Raw genomic sequence first — 5,611 nt, 5'->3', positions numbered from 1 at the left:
AAATTTGACTCTTTTTGTTTTGCGTGACTTAGGGGTTTTGCTGACGCAGTGAATTTTTTTAAACTCCACTCATTCCCACGCTTATTTACCTTTGGTGGAGTGGTAACCCTGTGCAAAGTTAGACTTGCCAGAAGGGGACAAAACAGTAACCCTCCCCTCTAGCCAGCAGGCTGAGTGTCCCCACTCCAAACCCCTTTGCAGTAAAATCCTGGAGGAAGAAAGCAGGCAGCTTGGCGCCTTCCCAGCTCCACCGAAACGGCATCCTGAAGTAAGGGCAGAGGTCTACGTTTTTGTTTTTGTTTTTGTTTTTGAACAAGATCCACTGGAGATTCCGGAGGTGGGGTGGGGTACCTTGAATGCTCTCGGGCTTGCCTCCCGGCGGCCAATCTTAAACTCTAGATTTGAGATGACCCGAGGCCCACACCTAAGCGTCTCGCTTCTCCACCGCCTCCTCGCTTCTCCTTACTGGGATCAGTCCGGGTCAAAGCTGCAGCTAAGGGTTACGGAGAGGCAGCGGGAAGGCCCCGTGGCTGTACTGGGAGTTAAGCTGTTTAGACTACCGAGAAAAAGGAATAATGAGGGTAGAGGTTAAAAATAATAACAAACAAATTTAAAAACATTCCCGACTCCGCCGGGACTCGAACCCGGAACCTTTGAATGCCTTCAACCTCTAGAAGTCCAATGCGCTATCCATTGCGCCACGGAGCCACCTGTTGGAGTTGCCGCGCATCTGCCGTATTAAGCCGGAGACAACGGCCCCCGCGCCCGGCCCCACCATTTGCGCGGTTACCTCGGGCGCCGGAGCCCAGCCGCCGCGCCGGACGCCCCTCCAGCTGTCAGGGAAGGCCGGCGAGGCCGGCCGGGAGGCCGAGGGGCTCCGGACCTCCGGGGGGCCGCGGAGCGAGCGCTCCGTCCGCCGCCGGCCGCGCCCGCCCGTGCCGGGCTCCCGGCCCGCCCCTCCCCCGCGCCTACCCGCTGTCTCCGGCGGCCGCTCCCGTCCGGCCGTTGCGCCGGGCCGGTGTCGCCGGGCCCTTCCGTCGCGCCGGCGGGCGGCGAGCTCCGGGGCCCGCGGCTGGCCGGAGCGGCGGCGGCGACGCCCGTGTGCGTGCTTGTGCGTGTTTGATCCGCGCGGGGCTCCGTGGGTGGGGGCGGGGAGCCGGGAGAACGGGGCTCTGGGGTTGCATTTCGCTCCCCACAGACCCAGAGCCGAATTTCCGAGGCCTCCGGGCTCTGGTGGCCTGAGGGGGGCGACGCGCCCCCGCACCGACGCGTCCTCCCCGGAGCTCGTCCGCCGGGCGCCGCCGCCGCCGCTCGCTCCCCCACGCGCGGCCGAGCGCGCGGCCTCCCGAGGCGGGCGGCGCGCGTGGGGGAGCGCGCGGGCGTGGGGCCGCTCGGCTCCGGAGGGCGGGGGATCCGAGCGGCGGCGTGGAGGGGAGCGGGTCCTCGGGCCCCCCCACCCCCATCACCGGCACCGGCGACCCGGAAGCCGAGCGGAGAGAACTGTCTAAAGAGAAATCCGGTTGCTACGCAACGGCCGCTGCCAGACAAAAGCCCCGGCCGGGGCTCCAATCAGTGAGCGGCTCTCTGGGCCCCGGGGCTGCGGAGGAATCGAGGGGGGCGACCTGACCGTGACAGCTCATGGTCAAATGATGCCAAACCGGCTTCAGCCCGTGGCCGCTGGCGTGGTCCCGGCCAGGCAGAGCTAGGCGTGGAAGGATGCGGTCCTTGCCTAGCGCGTGCTCTGAAAGGGAGAGGGAAGGTCAGGAAGCGTCCAGTGGAGGAGGACGTTTTTATGCTAAGTATCAGCGTCCCCGTTACAGGAAGGAAAGCCGCACCTACACGAAGTTAAATCACACATAGAGGGCACCCGGCTAGAGAGGCCAACTGAGACGAGTCAGGCTCCACTCCACCTTGCAGGCTTTTTCCGTACTGACGGAACGCGTGTGGACTACTGACAACAAAAGCCGTAGCCGGAGAGTCAGCAGGTTCACGCTGATTCTCTCAACTCGGATTATCTCAGGAACAGGGCGTATGGGCCCCAGATGCATGCTTGCACACAGAATGGTTTTCATTATAGGAGAGGAATGCTGAGCTCGGAAACTACTGTGTTTTATAGTGAGCAGTAAGCAAGCCTGTTCTTTGTTCTACCGGGAGACATTACCTCACCTCTCAAAATTGCTCCTTGCAAACACAACTCCGAAAAAGAGGCCCACAGAAAGAGTGATCAATCTTGCATTCTTGGCACACCCAACAGGGTATACAGTGACACTATCGTGAATTGCCTCTTACAGAGAGTAAGTGACATAGTTCTGCCTCATGCCAGGCCTATTTCATTCCATATGAACAATTTCCTTAACAACAAGGGTTTTAAACATTGTCATGCCTCTTAAAATGGACAACACCTCTTAAAATAGAATAATAAAATAAAACCAGCTATTTATAGGTAGATACTGAAGGCTGCAGCGTGCCTTCTTAAGGCATCTTAAGTTCTTCAGTGGTTCTTAAACTGTTCATAGCTCAAGTAGGGATAGAGCTGCTCAGTGGTCTATGGGAAAACCATACACAGGAATTGTGCCCGGAGGCATTGGCCCAAATCTCACATTTTGAGAAGTCATTGTCGCGATTAACAATTGAGATTCATACCCAAAGGTTCGGAGAAAGGGGAACAGAGAAAACTAGAATTGTAAGGAAAGATGTGCAAGTACTCATTTCAACTTGAAAAGATTAAAGAATTTGTAGGTATTTGATTCCTTCCACTGGTTGAGGCTTAAAAAGTCTATGAAAAACAATGCTGAGACAGCACTAGCAGAGACTGGGGAAACCGGGCTTGTGTGAAGCCCTCTGGACAACCAAGGCTGTACTTTGTCACAGCAGGACATATGTCAGGTATGTGGTGCTTCTCTGGCAAAGAAGCAGAGTCTGGCTTCAGGGGCAGGTGTGTTATCCTAGAAAAAGAAGGGGATGTTGCTATATAAGGAGAAAGATTCAATGGGGTTTTGTTCTCCTTTATAAAATATTTGCTGACTGGGAATATTTAATAAACAGTAATTGTACACCTGAACCAAGAGTTTCTACAAGGCCAAAAAAAAAAAAAAAAAAAAGCAAGCTCTTTCTGTCAGCAGAGGGAGCCAGAGCATAGGCTACCTTCCACAGAGCTGAGCTCTGCCCTTCCCCAGAGTTTCCTAGACAAGACAGCTGTAACTGAGCAGTGTTCCAAAACCCAGCGCAAAGCTTTCGAGGTCTGCAGTGACACTTCCTGTTTGTCCAGCAGGCTTATCTTCAGGGCGCGGTGCTGTTCTAGGTGCAGCACTTGGAAGCCATTTCTGCATTCTCCTGACTCTCTAAAAATCTGTATTCCTAGCAATTTTCATTAGCTTTGCTTTACTTGAGAGGGTAATGTTGGTTAGTAATTTGGTATGAAACAGGCCTACTGTGGGACATAAAGTATAAATTTAAAACATAATTCTTACCTTCAATGACGATGCAAATTCCCTGATATGTGGCCTATGGCTATGAAGCAATATGAATATAATGCAAAGTAACATATAAAAAAGTGCCAAGTTGAAACTGGGTATCCCTCCCGGCAAAATATCTTTAAGCCTGAATCCCAAGTAATAAACGCAGACTACTATACTGATTATAAAATATACCCAAAAAGAAATTTGCAAAGGTTAAATTTTTAGCAAACAGAAACAGTGTCTCTGGGAGAGGAAAGAAAGAAAGAAAGAAAGAAAGAAAGAAAGAAAGAAAGAAAGAAAGAAAGAAAGAAAGAAAGAAAGAAAGAAAGAGAAAGGAAGGGAGGAAGGGAGGAAGAAAGAAAGAAAGATAAGAAACAGACACTGTCTGGAAGTAGTGTGGGATCTGTGGAGTTTGACTGACAGGTCTTAACTCTGCCTCTTGTTTTCAAGACTTGATTCCTAACTTTCCTGAGTCTTCTTTTCCTAATCTAAGAAACTATAAAGCTGCTGTGAGGATTAATGCTTAAATGCATTTATCTCAGTCCTGGCTCAAGGTAAATGTGACAACTAGCTTTTGACACTGTCATTAGCAATCATCTCTCAAGAAAGAACTCTCAGATCCTGGAGGAACAAGGTTCAGCTTGGAGCTGGGATCATCAGTTAAATTTGTTGCAACCCTAGTAACATTCCGTTTTTCTACACTACCCCCACACACCATCTAATGTATTTGTTACCACTTACCTCCTCTGCCTGAAACATCTAAATTCAATTTCAAGGTTTTCCCACAGTTTTTCTGCAAAAAGTCTGAGCAGCTAATTGTTTTCATTTGTTCAACTACAATTTTCCACAAATAAGGGTGTAGACCACCCCTACAGGACTTTTGAAGACAAGTGTCTTGCCAGACCAAATCTGGAGCCGCATTTAAGGGATGAAACTTTTTATTCTAAAATATTTGAGTGCTGAGTTTCAGCCAAGGAAATAACCAGAATATACTAAGCATCAAGATGAAGTAAAGGAAAGAGAAGAAAAGTTCCAAAGGTGAAGAGATGTAGACACTGTGTCCGAGAGAAATCTCAGCTTGTAAAGGTACCTGTTGCCAAGCCTGAGGACCCAAGTTAGATCCCTTAGACCCATATGCTGGAAGGAGAAAACTGACTTCTGAAAGTTGTCCTCTGATCCCTGTCACACTACACACACACACACACACACACACACACACACACACACACACGATAAACTTAAAGAAATTCAGACATCAAGGGGGAGTGAGAGCAGAAAAAGTGAGGTTAATGGATCCTTGTGGAAGGTATGGGGTGGGGTGAGGGGAGGTTGGGAGGAGGAAGATAACGGTGGCAGGTAGGAGTGCAGGCTTGGCAGACGAGTTGGAGCAGGCTTGACTCTGATTAAATGTGGACCTAATGCAGTAGATTGTGGGGAAGCTGAGTAGGGCTGTCAGAGGCCAGTGAGATGTGACACCTCATTTTGTTTGTAGTTAACGTTTGTCTATAGTTTCTTCATCCCTTCAGCAAGCAGGGATGGGCATCTGGTTGGCAAATTAGTGACTTTAGGGGCACACAAAGATGGAAAAATAAGTGCTTGGTTCACACCTGAGGAGGGATGGCAGTTAGATGGACAGTCGTGAAGCAAGGCAAGGGTCTTTAAGTGAGGAACCGGTGTGGCGGTACATGAGAAGTGGGGGTAGGAATGAAGCTCACATTTGAAGTGAGCTGTCTAGCGCTGGGTGGATCTGTATGCAAGGAATGCTGGGTGGGGGAGTTGTCCATAAACAGTTTCTGGGATGGGATGAAGATGACGGGACGAAGTCAGGGAAATGGTAGAGGCTATGCATTGAAAGCACAATGTGGGTAAGGGTGCTACACACTTATCTTTGGTCACAGCAGACAGAGGTCTCGAAGGTTCAGAGCTGTTGGAACAAAGTTGGCCATGGACTCCTTCCATGGTTCTGTGCCATCAACTTACTTAAAAGAATAGAATCAGTTGAAGATAAAGAGTGGCGTCCAGACCATGAAGGGAAGGGCTGGGGAAGAGCTAGTTGAATGTCTCATGTGGGCTTTTGTTCAAAGAAGGGGTCTCATCACCAAGGGGTGAAGCAAGTGTAGAATATAGCACAGCTGAATCAGGCAGCATGCCAA

At 50.4% G+C, this 5,611-nt stretch overlaps 1 non-coding gene across 1 annotated transcript; it reads right to left on the bottom strand.

The window, feature by feature from the left end:
• Nucleotides 1–623: 623 nt before the first annotated feature.
• On the bottom strand, nucleotides 624–708 carry Trnar-ucu (transfer RNA arginine (anticodon UCU)). The gene is given in 2 exon segments: nucleotides 624–659; nucleotides 672–708. It is a non-coding gene; the product is annotated as a tRNA-Arg (tRNA).
• Between the last annotated feature and the right edge of the window lie 4,903 nt (nucleotides 709–5,611).

The sequence above is a fragment of the Meriones unguiculatus genome, chromosome 10 (assembly GCF_030254825.1).
Source record: "Meriones unguiculatus strain TT.TT164.6M chromosome 10, Bangor_MerUng_6.1, whole genome shotgun sequence".
NCBI classification, from domain to species: Eukaryota; Metazoa; Chordata; class Mammalia; order Rodentia; family Muridae; genus Meriones; species Meriones unguiculatus.
The sequence above is the reverse complement of the archived record's forward strand: the minus strand, read 5'-3'. Positions and strand labels throughout refer to the sequence as shown.